General features: G+C 39.0%; 1 long non-coding RNA gene across 1 annotated transcript; it reads right to left on the reverse strand.

Annotated features, from left to right (window-relative positions):
• Positions 1-384: 384 nt before the first annotated feature.
• LOC133658038 (uncharacterized) lies at positions 385-14319 on the reverse strand. Its single transcript, XR_009827388.1, has 3 exons — positions 14263-14319; positions 14130-14182; positions 385-678 (listed from the first exon to the last, which is right to left on the reverse strand). It is a non-coding gene; the product is annotated as an uncharacterized LOC133658038 (long non-coding RNA).
• Between the last annotated feature and the right edge of the window lie 3756 nt (positions 14320-18075).

Below are 18075 nucleotides of genomic sequence, written 5' to 3' on the forward strand. Positions count from 1 at the left end.
TACCATCATCCTCTCACCACCACATCACTCTCCTCTTACCATCATCCTCTCACCACCACATCCCTCTCCTCTTACCATCATCCTCTCACCTCCACATCACTCTCCTCTTACCATCATCCTCTCACCACCACATCACTCTCCTCTTACCATCATCCTCTCACCACCACATCCCTCTCCTCTTACCATCATCCTCTCACCTCCACATCACTCTCCTCTTACCATCATCCTCTCACCACCACATCACTCTCCTCTTACCATCACCCTCTCACCACCACATCACTCTCCTCTTACCATCATCCTCTCACCACCACATCCCTCTCCTCTTACCATCATCCTCTCACCACCACATCACTCTCCTCTTACCATCACCCTCTCACCTCCACATCACTCTGCTCTCTCACTTTCACTCCACAACTCAATGTTCTGCTGCTTCACTTCCACAACTTGCAAATTGGCGTGGAAACTTTTCTTGCGGGCGCGCGGCGTCGAGTGAAGTTGTGAGGTGAGCGTCGAGGCAGGTAATTCCAGTGCAAGGCCGAGGGTTTTTTTTCTTGTCTTGTTTTGTAGTTGTGTAATTAGCGGTGTAATTACCGCCTGGTTGGAAGTCTCACCAGAGGATCCCGCCTGGCGCAAAGACGTCCCACAGGAAGACATGAAAGCATGTCTGGGGAGGAGGATCTATAAGAGGGGGGGAACAATCACACGTTCACCACTCAATTCTCAGACGGAGCCCAAAACTTTACAAGAGACGACAACGTCAGTTTAGCTGGAACACAACTTTGGACCTGCCTGGTGTTGTGAACTTTTAATTGCCACACCTTATGACAGTGAGGATTTGTAGACATTACAACACTAGTGAAGTTGTCACGTTGTGTAAATGGTAAATAAAAACAGAATATAACTTATACTTTTCAACTTATATTCAATTGAATAGACCGCAAAGACAAGATATTTAACATTCTAACTAGTAAACTTTGTTATTTTTTGCAAATATTACCTCATTTGGAATTTGAGGCCTGCGACATGTTTCAAAGAAGCTGGCACAAGTGGCAAAAAAGACTGAGAAAGTGGAGGAATGCTCATCAAAGACTTATGTGGAACATCCCACAGGTGAACAGGCTAATTGGGAACAGGGTGGGGACACCTGTGGTGGTATGGGGGTGTGTTAGTGCCCAAGACATGGGTAACTTACACATCGGTGAAGGCACCATTAATGCTGAAAGGTACATACAGCTTTTGGAGCAACATATGTTGCCATCCGAGCGACGTTATCATGGACGCCCCTGCTTATTTCAGCAAGACGATGCCAAGCCACGTGTTACATCAACGTGGCTTCATAGTAAAAGAGTGCGGGTACTAGACTGGCCTGCCTGTAGTCCAGACCTGTCTCCCATTGAAAATGTGTGGCGCATTATGAAGCCTAGAATAGCCTAAAAATAAAATACAATAAAATACAATAAAATACAATAAAATACAATAAAATACAATAAAATACAATAAAATACAATAAAATAAAATAAAATGTGTGGCGCATTATGAAGCCTAAAATAGCACAACGGAGACCCCCGGACTGTTGAACAAATTAAGCTGTACATCAAGTAAGAATTGGAAATAATTCCACTTCAAAAATGTGTCTCCTCAGTTCCCAAACCTTTGCTGAGTGTTGTTAAAAGGAAAGGCCATGTAACACAGTGGTAAACATGCCCCTGTGACAACTTTTTTGCAATGTGTTGCTGCCATTAAATTCTAAATTCATGATTATTTGCCCAAAAAAAAAAAGTTTCTCAGTGTGAACATGAAATATCTTGTCTTTGCAGTCTATTCAATTGAATATAAACTACCGTTCAAAAGTTTGGGGTCACCCAAACAATTTTGTGGAATAGCCTTCATTTCTAAGAACAAGAATAGACTGTCGAGTTTCACATGAAAGTTCTCTTTTTCTGGCCATTTTGAGCGTTTAATTGACCCCACAAATGTGATGCTCCAGAAACTCAATCTGCTCAAAGGAAGGTCAGTTTTGTAGCTTCTGTAACGAGCTAAACTGTTTTCAGATGTGTGAACATGATTGCACAAGGGTTTTCTAATCATCAATTAGCCTTCTGAGCTAATGAGCAAACACATTGTACCATTAGAACACTGGAGTGATAGTTGCTGGAAATGGGCCTCTATACACCTATGTAGATATTGCACCAAAAAGCAGACATTTGCAGCTAGAATAGTCATTTACCACATTAGCAATGTATAGAGTGTATTTCTTTAAAGTTAAGACTAGTTTAAAGTTATCTTCACTGAAAAGTACAGTGCTTTTCCTTCAAAAATAAGGACATTTCAATGTGACCCCAAACTTTTGAACGATAGTGTAAGTTGAAAAGGATTTGCAAATTATTGTATTCTCTTTCTATTTACCATTTACACAACTTGACAACACAATGTTTTAGGTAACATTTGACCTTTCCTACTGTAAAGAGAACCGTGCTGTATAACGGAACTAAATACAGGTAAAGTACAGTCGGTAAGTACGTTCAACAATGCACACATGTACATTTCTTATGACGCAAACATAAAAAGCAACATTTTTACCCATGCACACACAAACTCGAAATCTGGAGTTTTTGAAGGCCGACAAAAAACGACATTTGTGGGGCCTAAAACATGTAAAATATTTGCGTTGGTAAAGTACCCATGTTCATGTTGACAACCCTAACCCTAACCCTAACCCCTAACCCAAACCTAACCCTAACCCAAACCTAACCCAAACCTAACCCTAACCCTAACCCTAACCATAAACCTAACCCTAAACATAACCCATGTTCATGTTGACAACCCTAACCCTAACACTAACCCCAAACCTAACCCATGTTCACATTGACAACCCTAACCACTAACCCTAACCCTAACCCTAAACCTAACCCTAACCTTCGGTAAGTACGTTCAACAATGCACACATGTACATTTCTCATGACGCAAACCAAAAAGCAACATTTTTACCCAGGCACACCCAAACTCGGAATCTGGAATTTTTGAGGGCAGACAAAAAAACGACATTTGTGGGGCCAAAAATATCTAAAATATATGCGTTGGTAAAGTACCCATGTTCATGTTGACAACCCTAACCACTAACCCTAACCCTAACCCTAACCCCAACCCTAACCCCAACCCCAACCCCAACCCCAACCCCAACCTTAACCCTAACCCTAACCCCAACCCTAACCCTAGCCCTAGTCCTAACCCTAACCAACTCTTTACTTTATCCCTAACCCTAACCCCAACACTAACCCCAACCCAAACCCTAACCCTAACCCCATCCCTATCCCCAACCCTAACATTAACCCTAGCCCTAACCCTACCAACTCTTTTTCTTTATGCCTAACCCTAACCCCAAACCTAACCTTAACCCTAACCCCAACCCCAACCCCAACCTCAACCCCAACCCCAACCCCAACCCTAACCCTAACCCTATCCCCAACCCCAACAATAACCCTAGCCCTAACCCTAACCAACTCTTTTTCTTTATGCCTAACCCTAACCCAAACCCCAACCCTAAACCTAACCCTAACATCAACCCTAACCCTAACCCTAACCCTAACCCTAATCCCTAACCCTATCCCCAACCCCAAAAATAACCTTAGCCCTAACCCAAACCAACTATTTTTCTTTATGCCTAACCCTAACCCAAACCCCAACCCTAAACCTAACCCCAACCCTAACCCCAACCCTAACCCCAACCCCAACCCTAACCCTAACCCTATCCCCAACCCCAACAATAACCCTAGCCCTAACCTTAACCAACTCTTTTTCTTTATGCCTAACCCAAACCCCAACCCTAACCCTAGTCCTAACCCTAACCAACCCTTTACTTTATGCCTAACCCTAACCCAAAACTAACCCCAACCCTAACCCCAACCCTAGCCCTAACCCCATCCCCAACCCCAACAATAACCCTAGCCCTAACCCTAACCAACTCTTTTTCTTTATGCCTAACCCTAACCCAAACCCCAACCCTAAACCTAACCCTAACACCAACCCTAACCCTAACCCTAACCCTAATCTCTAACCCTATCCCCAACCCCAAAAATAACCTTAGCCCTAACCCAAACCAACTATTTTTCTTTATGCCTAACCCTAACCCAAACCCCAACCCTAAACCTAACCCCAACCCTAACCCCAACCCTAACCCCAACCAAAACCCTAACCCTAACCCTATCCCCAACCCCAACAATAACCCTAGCCCTAACCTTAACCAACTCTTTTTCTTTATGCCTAACCCAAACCCCAACCTTAACCCTAGCCCTAACCCTACCAACTCTTTTTCTTTATGCCTAACCCTAATCCTAACCCTAACCTTAACCTTAACCCTAACCCCAACCCCAACCTCAACCCCAACCCTAACCCCAACCCCAACCCTAACCTTAACCCTAGTCCTAACCCTAACCAACTCTTTTTCTTTATGCCTAACCCTAACCCTAATCCTAACCCCAACCACAACCCTAACCCCAACCCTAAACCCAACCCCAACCCCAACCCCAACCCTAACCCTAACCCTAACCCTAACCCTAACCCTAACCTAAGCCTTTTTCTGCAGGCGAGCTACTTTTCAATGTACCAAGTGGAGGGGATCTACCTCATTCATATATATCATTTATATTTTTTTTTTATTATTTTTTATAATGTCCTGCCCAGCTTCTCAGGCAAATCATATAGTAGATGTAGATGCCCATATAGGAGCTTCAAGAGGTAGTCACCTGAAATGGTTTTCACTTCACATGTGTGCTTGAAGCTCATGGAGAGAATGCCAAGAGTGTGCAGAGCAATAATCAGAGCAAAGTGTGGCTATTTTGAAGAAACTAGACTATAAAACATGTTTTCAGTTATTTCACCTTTTTTTGTTAAGTACATAACTCCACACGTGTTCATTCATAGTTTTGATGTGACAATCTACAATGTAAATAGTCATGAAAATAAAGATTGAATGAGAAGGTGTGTCCAAATTACCGGCACCAAAATTATTTCGATACTTTTCAGTACTTTTCTAAATAAAGGGGACCCCAAAAAAATGGCATTATTGGCTTTATTTTAACAAAAAATCTTAGGGTACATACAAAAAAACATATGTTTATTATTGTGATTTAGTCCTTAAATAAAATAGTGAACATACTAGACAACTTGTCTTTTAGTAGTAAGTAAACAAACAAAGACTCCTAATTAGTCTATGCAGTAACATATTGTGTCATTTATACACCTATTATTTTGTACACATTATTAGGGACAAACTGTAAAAATGAATTATTAATCTACTTGTTCATTTACTGTTAATATCTGCTTATTTTCTGTTTTAACATGTTCTATCTACACTTCTGTTAAAAAGTAATCATCACTTATTCTTCTCTTCTTTGATACTTTACATTAGTTTTGGATGATACCACACATTTAGATATCGATCCGATACCAAGTAGTTACAGGATCATACATTGGTCATATTCAAAGTCGTCATGTGTCCAGGGACGTATTTACTGAGTTTACAAACATCATATGAATTTAAAAAAAAACGAAAGATGTGATGCCAAAAAAATATCAACATGTCGACTAGATACACTCCTGTACTTGGTATCATTACAGTGGACGTCAGGTGTAGATCCAGCCATGGCATTTGTTTACATTGTGTTGCCGGTGAGCTATTGTATCCTCCTACGGTGTGTAGTGAAGCATGTTTAGCGATTCCTCATCCTCCAGTGATAATGCTACTTGTAAGAAACTTACTTTATTTGTCGCCATGGAGACTAGCATTAACAATTTAGAAGTAGCTTTAACACTGCCATGTCTTAAAGCACCTCCTCCTGAGGGTGTTTCAGTGTTATGACTAGGGATGTCCGATAATGGCTTTTTGCCGATGTCCGATATTCCGATATTGTCCAACTCTTTAATTACCGATACCGATATCAACCGATACCGATATCAACCGATATATGCAGTCGTGGAATTAACACATTATTATGCCTAATTTGGACAACCATGTATGGTGAAGATAAGGTTGTTGTTTTTTTAAATAATAAAATAAGATAACTAAATTAAAAACATTTTCTTGAATAAAAAAGAAAGTACAACAATATAAAAACAGTTACATAGAAACTAGTAATTAATGAAAATGAGTAAAATTAACTGTTAAAGGTTAGTATTATTAGTGGAGCAGCAGCACGCACAATCATGTGTGCTTACGGACTGTATCCCTTGCAGACTGTATTGATATATATTGATATATAATGTAGGAACCAGAATATTGATAACAGAAAGAAATGGGGGGAGGGAGGTTTTTTGGGTTGGTGCACTAATTGTAAGTGTATCTTGTGTTTTTTATGTTGATTTAATAAAAAAATAAAAAATAAAATAAAAAAAAACAATACAGTTAATAAAAAAACAGATACCGATAATTTCCGATATTACATTTTAACGCATTTATCGGCCGATATTATCGGACATCCCTAGTTATGACTTCACCTTTATCTTTACTTTTTACGCCAAAATGCGTCCATTCTCCTTTTTCTGTCTACACACTGTGTCTGCTTGTAAGTACTCTGTGTGCGCGCGCTGCCGAACATGCTCCTCTGCTCGTAAAAACCAGCAATGTCACGACGTGACGACGACGGGGGGCTCGAGGGGGTGCGGGACCGGCACTTTTCAGAGGCGGTATAGTACTGAATGTGATTCATTAGTATCGCGGTACTATACTAGTACCGCATAACCCTAGTTCAAACTTTTGGCCTGTATTGTATGTTAGGCTGACCATATTCTGAAATCCCCAAAAGAGGACATATATGCGTGCCAAGGCGGGGACTAGGTGAAAATTTGCCAATGATACTCGAACTTGCTTTATAAATACTATATTTATTTAAATAAAGCATTTTTGTCCTCTGTTGACAGCAGTGTTGGCGCTAGGAATTTTCAAAATGGGGTCCCAGGGACCCCATCAAGTAATAAAAATGGGGTACCACAGTAAAATTGTGGGGTCCCACTTTCTCAATATTGGGCTAATCAGAAGTCTAGATTACGACTCGGAGAGAGTAGGACAGACAATTAAATGCTTAAAATGATACTGGTGTTATTTAAATATGTACAGTGCAACAAATAGTGGACAGACATTGATAGGAATGGCAATTCAAAACATAAGAAAAAAACAAAGGAATCTCAACAAACAATGTTGGTTTAGTTCATTGATGAAGAGTTCAGGTAATCCATACAAGGTGGTATCAAAAGTTCTTAAAGTTCATAGGAGTCATATGAGACTGATCGCAGTCCATATGCGCATTCACAGTTTATACGGCCACACGGGTTGAGGTTGTGGATATGGCAGTTTGTAGTGACAGTTCAGTTTATGGGCAGGGTGTGTATGAGGTAGTGCAAAGGGCTGCAGAGTAATGAGATGCGAGGCAAGGGGTTCGGCTATAAGCCGCCTATACCGGCCGGAGCAGAGCAGGTGGAGTTCAGGGGTTGAGAGGTGGAGATCCTTGGGCTCAGGCTCAAAGTCTATCTACAGCTCGCCATCCAAGACTTAGGGACCTGGCCTACACAGGACCCGGAGTTCAATCAATGTGCGCAAATAAACATCAACATTAAGTCATCTATTGTTCAACCTTCAATAAATAGGTTACACTTATTATTATCATTATTAGCAATAATACTGCTAACATTAACAATATTAAACAATCCCATGTATGTACAACATAACAAACACGACAGTACACAGTGTTGTCACTATGACGGGTGCAACATGAACAATATTAAACAATAGGAAATAACAGTGACGTCACTATGACGGGTGCAATATGAACAATATTAAACAATAGAAAATAACAGTGACGTCACTATGACGGGTGCAACATGAACAATATTAAACAATAAGAAATAACAGTGACGTCACTATGACGGGTGCAACATGAACAATATTAAACAATAGAAAATAACAGTGACGTCACTATGACGGGTGCAACATGAACAATATTAAACAATAGAAAATAACAGTGACGTCACTATGACGGGTGCAACATGAACAATATTAAACAATAGAAAATAACAGTGACGTCACTATGACGGGTGCAACATGAACAATATTAAACAATAGAAAATAACAGTGACGTCACTATGACGGGTGCAACATGAACAATATTAAACAATAGAAAATAACAGCGACGTCACTATGACGGGTGCAACATGAACAATATTAAACAATAGAAAATAACAGTGACGTCACTATGACGGGTGCAACATGAACAATATTAAACAATAGAAAATAACAGTGACGTCACTATGACGGGTGCAACATGAACAATATTAAACAATAGAAAATAACAGTGACGTCACTATGACGGGTGCAACATGAACAATATTAAACAATAGAAAATAACAGTGACGTCACTATGACGGGTGCAACATGAACAATATTAAACAATAGGAAATAACAGTGACGTCACTATGACGGGTGTAACATTAACAATATTAAACAATAGAAAATAACAGTGACGTCACTATGACGGGTGCAACATGAACAATATTAAACAATAGAAAATAACAGTGACGTCACTATGACGGGTGTAACTAACAATATTAAACAATAGAAAATAACAGTGACGTCACTATGACGGGTGCAACATGAACAATATTAAACAATAGAAAATAACAGTGACGTCACTATGACGGGTGCAACATGAACAATATTAAACAATAGAAAATAACAGTGACGTCACTATGACGGGTGCAACATGAACAATATTAAACAATAGAAAATAACAGTGACGTCACTATGACGGGTGCGACATGAACAATATTAAACAATAGAAAATAACAGTGACGTCACTATGACGGGTGCGACATGAACAATATTAAACAATAGAAAATAACAGTGACGTCACTATGACGGGTGCGACATGAACAATATTAAACAATAGAAAATAACAGTGACGTCACTATGACGGGTGCAACATGAACAATATTAAACAATAGAAAATAACAGTGACGTCACTATGACGGGTGCAACATGAACAATATTAAACAATAGAAAATAACAGTGACGTCACTATGACGGGTGCAACATGAACAATATTAAACAATAGAAAATAACAGTGACGTCACTATGACGGGGGTAACATTAACAATATTAAACAATAGAAAATAACAGTGACGTCACTATGACGGGTGCAACATGAACAATATTAAACAATAGAAAATAACAGTGACGTCACTATGACGGGTGCAACATGAACAATATTAAACAATAGAAAATAACAGTGACGTCACTATGACGGGTGCAACATGAACAATATTAAACAATAGAAAATAACAGTGACGTCACTATGACGGGTGCAACATGAACAATATTAAACAATAGAAAATAACAGTGACGTCACTATGACGGGTGCAACATGAACAATATTAAACAATAGAAAATAACAGTGACGTCACTATGACGGGTGTAACATGAACAATATTAAACAATAGAAAATAACAGTGACGTCACTATGACGGGTGCAACATTAACAATATTAAACAATAGAAAATAACAGTGACGTCACTATGACGGGTGCAACATGAACAATATTAAACAATAGGAAATAACAGTGACGTCACTATGACGGGTGCAACATGAACAATATTAAACAATAGAAAATAACAGTGACGTCACTATGACGGGTGTAACATTAACAATATTAAACAATAGAAAATAACAGTGACGTCACTATGACGGGTGCAACATGAACAATATTAAACAATAGGAAATAACAGTGACGTCACTATGACGGGTGCAACATGAACAATATTAAACAATAGAAAATAACAGCGACGTCACTATGACGGGTGCAACATGAACAATATTAAACAATAGAAAATAACAGCGACGTCACTATGACGGGTGCAACATGAACAATATTAAACAATAGAAAATAACAGTGACGTCACTATGACGGGTGCAACATGAACAATATTAAACAATAGAAAATAACAGTGACGTCACTATGACGGGTGCAACATGAACAATATTAAACAATAGAAAATAACAGTGACGTCACTATGACGGGTGCAACATGAACAATATTAAACAATAGAAAATAACAGTGACGTCACTATGACGGGTGCAACATGAACAATATTAAACAATAGAAAATAACAGCGACGTCACTATGACGGGTGCAACATGAACAATATTAAACAATAGAAAATAACAGCGACGTCACTATGACGGGTGCAACATGAACAATATTAAACAATAGAAAATAACAGCGACGTCACTATGACGGGTGCAACATGAACAATATTAAACAATAGAAAATTACAGCGACGTCACTATGACGGGTGCAACATGAACAATATTAAACAATAGAAAATAACAGTGACGTCACTATGACGGGTGCAACATGAACAATATTAAACAATAGAAAATAACAGTGACGTCACTATGACGGGTGCAACATGAACAATATTAAACAATAGAAAATAACAGTGACGTCACTATGACGGGTGCAACATGAACAATATTAAACAATAGAAAATAACAGTGACGTCACTATGACGGGTGCAACATGAACAATATTAAACAATAGAAAATAACAGTGACGTCACTATGACGGGTGCAACATGAACAATATTAAACAATAGAAAATAACAGTGACGTCACTATGACGGGTGCAACATGAACAATATTAAACAATAGGAAATAACAGTGACGTCACTATGACGGGTGCAACATGAACAATATTAAACAATAGAAAATAACAGTGACGTCACTATGACGGGTGCAACATGAACAATATTAAACAATAGAAAATAACAGTGACGTCACTATGACGGGTGTAACATTAACAATATTAAACAATAGAAAATAACAGTGACGTCACTATGACGGGTGCAACATGAACAATATTAAACAATAGAAAATAACAGTGACGTCACTATGACGGGTGTAACATTAACAATATTAAACAATAGAAAATAACAGCGACGTCACTATGACGGGAGTAACATGAACAATATTAAACAATAGAAAATAACAGCGACGTCACTATGACGGGAGTAACATGAACAATATTAAACAATAGAAAATAACAGTGACGTCACTATGACGGGTGCAACATGAACAATATTAAACAATAGAAAATAACAGTGACGTCACTATGACGGGTGCAACATGAACAATATTAAACAATAGAAAATAACAGTGACGTCACTATGACGGGTGCAACATGAACAATATTAAACAATAGAAAATAACAGTGACGTCACTATGACGGGTGCAACATGAACAATATTAAACAATAGAAAATAACAGTGACGTCACTATGACGGGTGCAACATGAACAATATTAAACAATAGAAAACAACAGTGACGTCACTATGACGGGTGCAACATGAACAATATTAAACAATAGAAAACAACAGTGACGTCACTATGACGGGTGCAACATGAACAATATTAAACAATAGAAAATAACAGTGACGTCACTATGACGGGTGCAACATGAACAATATTAAACAATAGAAAATAACAGCGACGTCACTATGACGGGTGCAACATTAACAATATTAAACAATAGAAAACAACAGTGACGTCACTATGACGGGTGTAACATTAACAATATTAAACAATAGAAAATAACAGTGACGTCACTATGACTGGTGCAACATGAACAATATTAAACAATAGAAAATAACAGTGACGTCACTATGACGGGTGCAACATGAACAATATTAAACAATAGAAAATAACAGTGACGTCACTATGACGGGTGCAACATGAACAATATTAAACAATAGAAAATAACAGTGACGTCACTATGACGGGTGCAACATGAACAATATTAAACAATAGAAAATAACAGTGACGTCACTATGACGGGTGCAACATGAACAATATTAAACAATAGAAAATAACAGTGACGTCACTATGACGGGTGCAACATGAACAATATTAAACAATAGAAAATAACAGCGACGTCACTATGACGGGTGCAACATGAACAATATTAAACAATAGAAAATAACAGCGACGTCACTATGACGGGTGCAACATGAACAATATTAAACAATAGAAAATAACAGCGACGTCACTATGACGGGTGCAACATGAACAATATTAAACAATAGAAAATTACAGCGACGTCACTATGACGGGTGCAACATGAACAATATTAAACAATAGAAAATAACAGTGACGTCACTATGACGGGTGCAACATGAACAATATTAAACAATAGAAAATAACAGTGACGTCACTATGACGGGTGCAACATGAACAATATTAAACAATAGAAAATAACAGTGACGTCACTATGACGGGTGCAACATGAACAATATTAAACAATAGAAAATAACAGTGACGTCACTATGACGGGTGCAACATGAACAATATTAAACAATAGAAAATAACAGTGACGTCACTATGACGGGTGCAACATGAACAATATTAAACAATAGAAAATAACAGTGACGTCACTATGACGGGTGCAACATGAACAATATTAAACAATAGGAAATAACAGTGACGTCACTATGACGGGTGCAACATGAACAATATTAAACAATAGAAAATAACAGTGACGTCACTATGACGGGTGCAACATGAACAATATTAAACAATAGAAAATAACAGTGACGTCACTATGACGGGTGTAACATTAACAATATTAAACAATAGAAAATAACAGTGACGTCACTATGACGGGTGCAACATGAACAATATTAAACAATAGAAAATAACAGTGACGTCACTATGACGGGTGTAACATTAACAATATTAAACAATAGAAAATAACAGCGACGTCACTATGACGGGAGTAACATGAACAATATTAAACAATAGAAAATAACAGCGACGTCACTATGACGGGAGTAACATGAACAATATTAAACAATAGAAAATAACAGTGACGTCACTATGACGGGTGCAACATGAACAATATTAAACAATAGAAAATAACAGTGACGTCACTATGACGGGTGCAACATGAACAATATTAAACAATAGAAAATAACAGTGACGTCACTATGACGGGTGCAACATGAACAATATTAAACAATAGAAAATAACAGTGACGTCACTATGACGGGTGCAACATGAACAATATTAAACAATAGAAAATAACAGTGACGTCACTATGACGGGTGCAACATGAACAATATTAAACAATAGAAAACAACAGTGACGTCACTATGACGGGTGCAACATGAACAATATTAAACAATAGAAAACAACAGTGACGTCACTATGACGGGTGCAACATGAACAATATTAAACAATAGAAAATAACAGTGACGTCACTATGACGGGTGCAACATGAACAATATTAAACAATAGAAAATAACAGCGACGTCACTATGACGGGTGCAACATTAACAATATTAAACAATAGAAAACAACAGTGACGTCACTATGACGGGTGTAACATTAACAATATTAAACAATAGAAAATAACAGTGACGTCACTATGACTGGTGCAACATGAACAATATTAAACAATAGAAAATAACAGTGACGTCACTATGACGGGTGCAACATGAACAATATTAAACAATAGAAAATAACAGTGACGTCACTATGACGGGTGCAACATGAACAATATTAAACAATAGAAAATAACAGTGACGTCACTATGACGGGTGTAACATTAACAATATTAAACAATAGAAAATAACAGTGACGTCACTATGACGGGTGCAACATGAACAATATTAAACAATAGAAAATAACAGTGACGTCACTATGACGGGTGCAACATGAACAATATTAAACAATAGAAAATAACAGTGACGTCACTATGACGGGTGCAACATGAACAATATTAAACAATAGAAAATAACAGTGACGTCACTATGACGGGAGTAACATTAACAATAACAGTGACGTCACTATGACGGGTGTAACAGTGTTCATTCATTGTCTTTACCATAGCATAAAAAGTGCACATGGCCTTAAAACGCCACAACGCTCAGTCACCATATGTAAGTACCCAAAATAAAGACTCGAAATAAATATAAATTTAATGGGATCAGAAACATTGGAGGAAACGGGATTAAAAGCCGATGCTAACCGCCCATAGACAATACATGGGTACGGCTAGCAGCTACTATTAGCAAACAGATTCACTTACCAACTCGGCTTAATAACACTCTCTCGTCGCAACTCGGCCCTGATGGTCGGCACCTATAAGTTTACAATTAGTTGTAAAATGTTGGACGTTTTTTTTTTACGATATGCAGGCAAACGACAACTTTAAAACATACCGGCTTCAGATGTCCCCAGGCTTAGCCACCGCACCTGGCAGCCATCTTGGGACGGTGGATCATATAGAGCGCGATAGGCTGCAGCGGGTCACGTGAGCGCGTGTGTTAAACTCGTGAGATTAAACGTGGAAAGGGCGCAGGTAATATGAGGGGATGCCATGAGAGGAAATATGGCTTATTTCCCACCCGTGTTACACGCACGCCTCCACACTTTGTTTTGTTTAACCCCTTCTTAACTCTGGACGTACATTGAAAATACACGCAACCCTAACTCAAAATGCCGGACATTTGAGGCATTTAAGAAACCCCGCCCGGACACCCCGGACACCCCCGCAAAAGAGGTCATGTCCGGGGAAAAGAGGACGTATGGTCAGCCTATTGTATGTTCCTGGGGCCGTACTTATCAAGCTTCTTAGAGTGCCATTTTACACTTAAGTCCTGAGAATTTGCGAAATTTAGTCCTACTCTCAAACTTAAGAATAAAAGCTTTTTATCAACGTTCTTAAGTCTAAGAATCACTCCTACTCTCCACGATATTTAAGAGACCTTCAGAGGTGTCTTAAGTGGTTAGGAGTTGCCAGCAGGGGATAGCACTGAGGCGAGAGAGACGTGCGCGAACGTTCAGGGAACGGAACCATGTTTTTTTTTTTTTGATGACGAGCAGCTGATCAAACGGTATCGTTTAGACCAGGGGTCGGCAACCCAAAATGTTGAAAGAGCCATATTGGACCAAAAATACAAAAACAAATCTGTCTGGAGCCGCAAAAAATTAAAAGCCATATTACATGTGTCATGAGATATAAATGTAATTAAGAGGACTTAAAGGAAACTAAATGACCTCAAATATAGCTACAAATGAGGCATAATGATGCAATATGTACACATCGCTAGCCTAAATAGCATGTTAGCATCGATTAGCTTGCAGTCATGCAGTGACCAAATATGTCTGATTAGCACTCCACACAAGTCAATAACATCAACAAAACTCACCTTTGTGCACTCATGCACAACGTTAAAAGTGTGGTGGACAAAATGAGACAGAAAAAGTGGCATAAAACACGTCCTAGAAAGTCGGAGAAAGTTATACATGTAAACAAACTATACGGTGAGTTCAAGGACCGCCAAAATAAGTAGGACAAAACGGCGCTCGCCAAATACTCGAATCAGTGAAGCATGTTTAATATAAACAGTGTGATTTATAACAATTAGCGAGGTTTGTGTCATGTTTGTCCTCCTACAGAAAACATTCTAAAACAAAAAAATAGATTTTTTTCCCCTCATCTTTTTCCATTCTTCATACATTTTTGAAAAATTTCCAGAGAGCCACTAGGGCGGCGCTAAAGAGCCGCATGCGGCTCTAGAGCCGCGGGTTGCCGACCCCCGGTTTAGACAGAGCGGATATTATTTTTGTCACAGATTTAATACTTTTCGATTCCTTGTTGATTTCTGCATGTGTCTGCAGTGGGCTAGAATATATAGAGCCACCCACACAAGTTTCAAATTAGTTGCCTAATTAATGAATTGGAAAGAAAATGTTATGACAGTAGCGTATGTGTGTGGCCGTGAGGTGAGTGACGTCAGTGAGTGTGTGGGCGATAGAAGAGAGGGAGCGGTAGCGTGAGTGCCGGCGGGGACTAGTTTGTTTTGTATTATTTTGTAGTTTATTGTCAAAATATACACTCCCATTGTCCACTTAAATATTTCCAAGATATTTCTTTATTCTTAGACAACGGATTCCCTTCCGTGATTGGTCATTTCTATGGACACAGAAATGACGTCACCTAAAATTCCGTTTACGGCACATAGTAATGTCGTAATTCAGCTCTGAGTGTGACACTTAAGATTCAGTCCTACACTTCGCTGAAAGTGTGAGTAAGACGCTTGATAACTAACTTTTAAGTGCAGCTTTCAGCGAAGAATTTATTTACTCTTAAGTCAACTCTTAGCAGACTTCTTAGGAGTAATTCTAAGAAGCTTGATAAGTACGGCCCCTGATCTGGTATTGATTTAGCATCTATCGCAGCAAAGGCGTATCGGACTCGTCAGTCCACAAAGCGTCGTCGGCGCTCTCTCGGCCGCACGCTGCCATGATGAAAACAAGACTGTGATGCTCTCCGACAACACTCGGCCGTCCCACGCCGCCGTGCCGCCTCAGACGTCGGGGGCCGGCTGCTAATTTAGCCTTTAGCTCCGCGGTACGGTAAATCACAACACTCAGGAAGACAAATGTCAGAACACATGTTGCCAGACTTGTCTTTTGGAGGCGCCAGATTCCTTTAATTGGGTGTGCAGGGACCGGGGTCCAATCCCAGGCAGCCTCCTCTCCTCTTCGTCTTCCCCCTCGCTCTCTCTCTCGCTCTCCCCGGCGATGAAAAAAGACGCCGTCCTTGCTTTGTGCCATTATAGAAGACACACGCCAGGGGTAAAGAGGTATGATGCCGAACATCAAGCGGAGCTTTATATAACTCGCCACCTTTCATGTTTATTTTACTTCTTGAAGCCGCCGTGTCTGATTGACAGCGCTCGCTGTCATAACAACCACTTCTCCTTTTTCCGGCCCCGTATAGAATACAGCCATGGCTGCTGGATATATTTGTCTTGACTTTAGGAAAATGTGTAAAGAATCGAAATTGCTCTCCAAAGTATGTTCGGTGTCATCTCATCATCAGTGTTATGATTTTCCACCCTTCCCCTTTCCTCCGCTCGCACACACTCTGAACCTCAGCAGAGGGAATAGAGATCATAAAGAATAGATATTCAAAGGCTCCGACACAAAAAGACTTTCCTCAAAGCCTGATTTGCTCCCTTTTTCTCTCTCTGGAAGCCCGTCGGCTTTCGGGAGGCTTGAATTGTCCACGTAGACCGTAGTCACAGGGCTCGGGCGACTTTGGCCCGATTAAAACCTATTGTTCACAGTTTAGGTGTCGTTAACTAGGTTTTATTCATCATTTCATTGGTGTAGTGCAGGGGTGTCCAAATAGCGGCCCAGGGGCCATTTGCGGCCCGCAGTTAATTGTTTACCGGCCCGCCACACATTCTGCAAAAATTGCAGAATTTAAAAAAAATAAAATAAAAAAATAAAAAGTTTTTTTTTAATTTTTGCAATATTATCAATTTTTCGTCGTCGCAAAATTGATAATATTGCAAAAATTTAAATAAAACATTTTAAAAAAGTAAATTGGCCCTAGTGTGTGAATGTGAGTGTGAATGTTGTCTGTCTATCTGTGTTGGCCCTACGATGAGGTGGCGACTTGTCCAGGGTGTACCCCGCCTTCCGCCCGATTGTAGCTGAGATAGGCTCCAGCGCCCCCCGCGACCCTGAAGGGAATAAGCGGTAGAAAATGGATGGATGGATGGAATGAGGTGAAATCTAACAAGAAAAAGTTGCAATGTTGACACAAAGCTGCCATGCAGGCTGTTTTTTTTTCTTTTGTCTTTGTTTATTTTTATTTATTTTTTTGCTTAAAAAAAAAAAAAAAAAAAGACTCAAAATCTATGTTATAATGAATTATTACTAGGGATGTCCGATAATGGCTTTTTGCCGATATCCGATATTCCGATATTGTCCAACTCTTTAATTACCGATACCGATATCAACCGATACTGATATCAACCGATATATACAGTCGTGGAATTAACACATTATTATGTCTAATTTGGACAACCAGGTATGGTGAAGATAAGGTACTTTTAAAAAAAAATTATAAAATAAAATAAGATCAATAAATTAAAAACATTTTCTTGAATAAAAAAAGAAAGTAAAACAATATAAAAACAGTTACATAGAAACTAGTAATTAATGAAAATGAGTAA

The sequence above is a fragment of the Entelurus aequoreus genome, linkage group LG10 (assembly GCF_033978785.1).
Source record: "Entelurus aequoreus isolate RoL-2023_Sb linkage group LG10, RoL_Eaeq_v1.1, whole genome shotgun sequence".
NCBI classification, from domain to species: Eukaryota; Metazoa; Chordata; class Actinopteri; order Syngnathiformes; family Syngnathidae; genus Entelurus; species Entelurus aequoreus.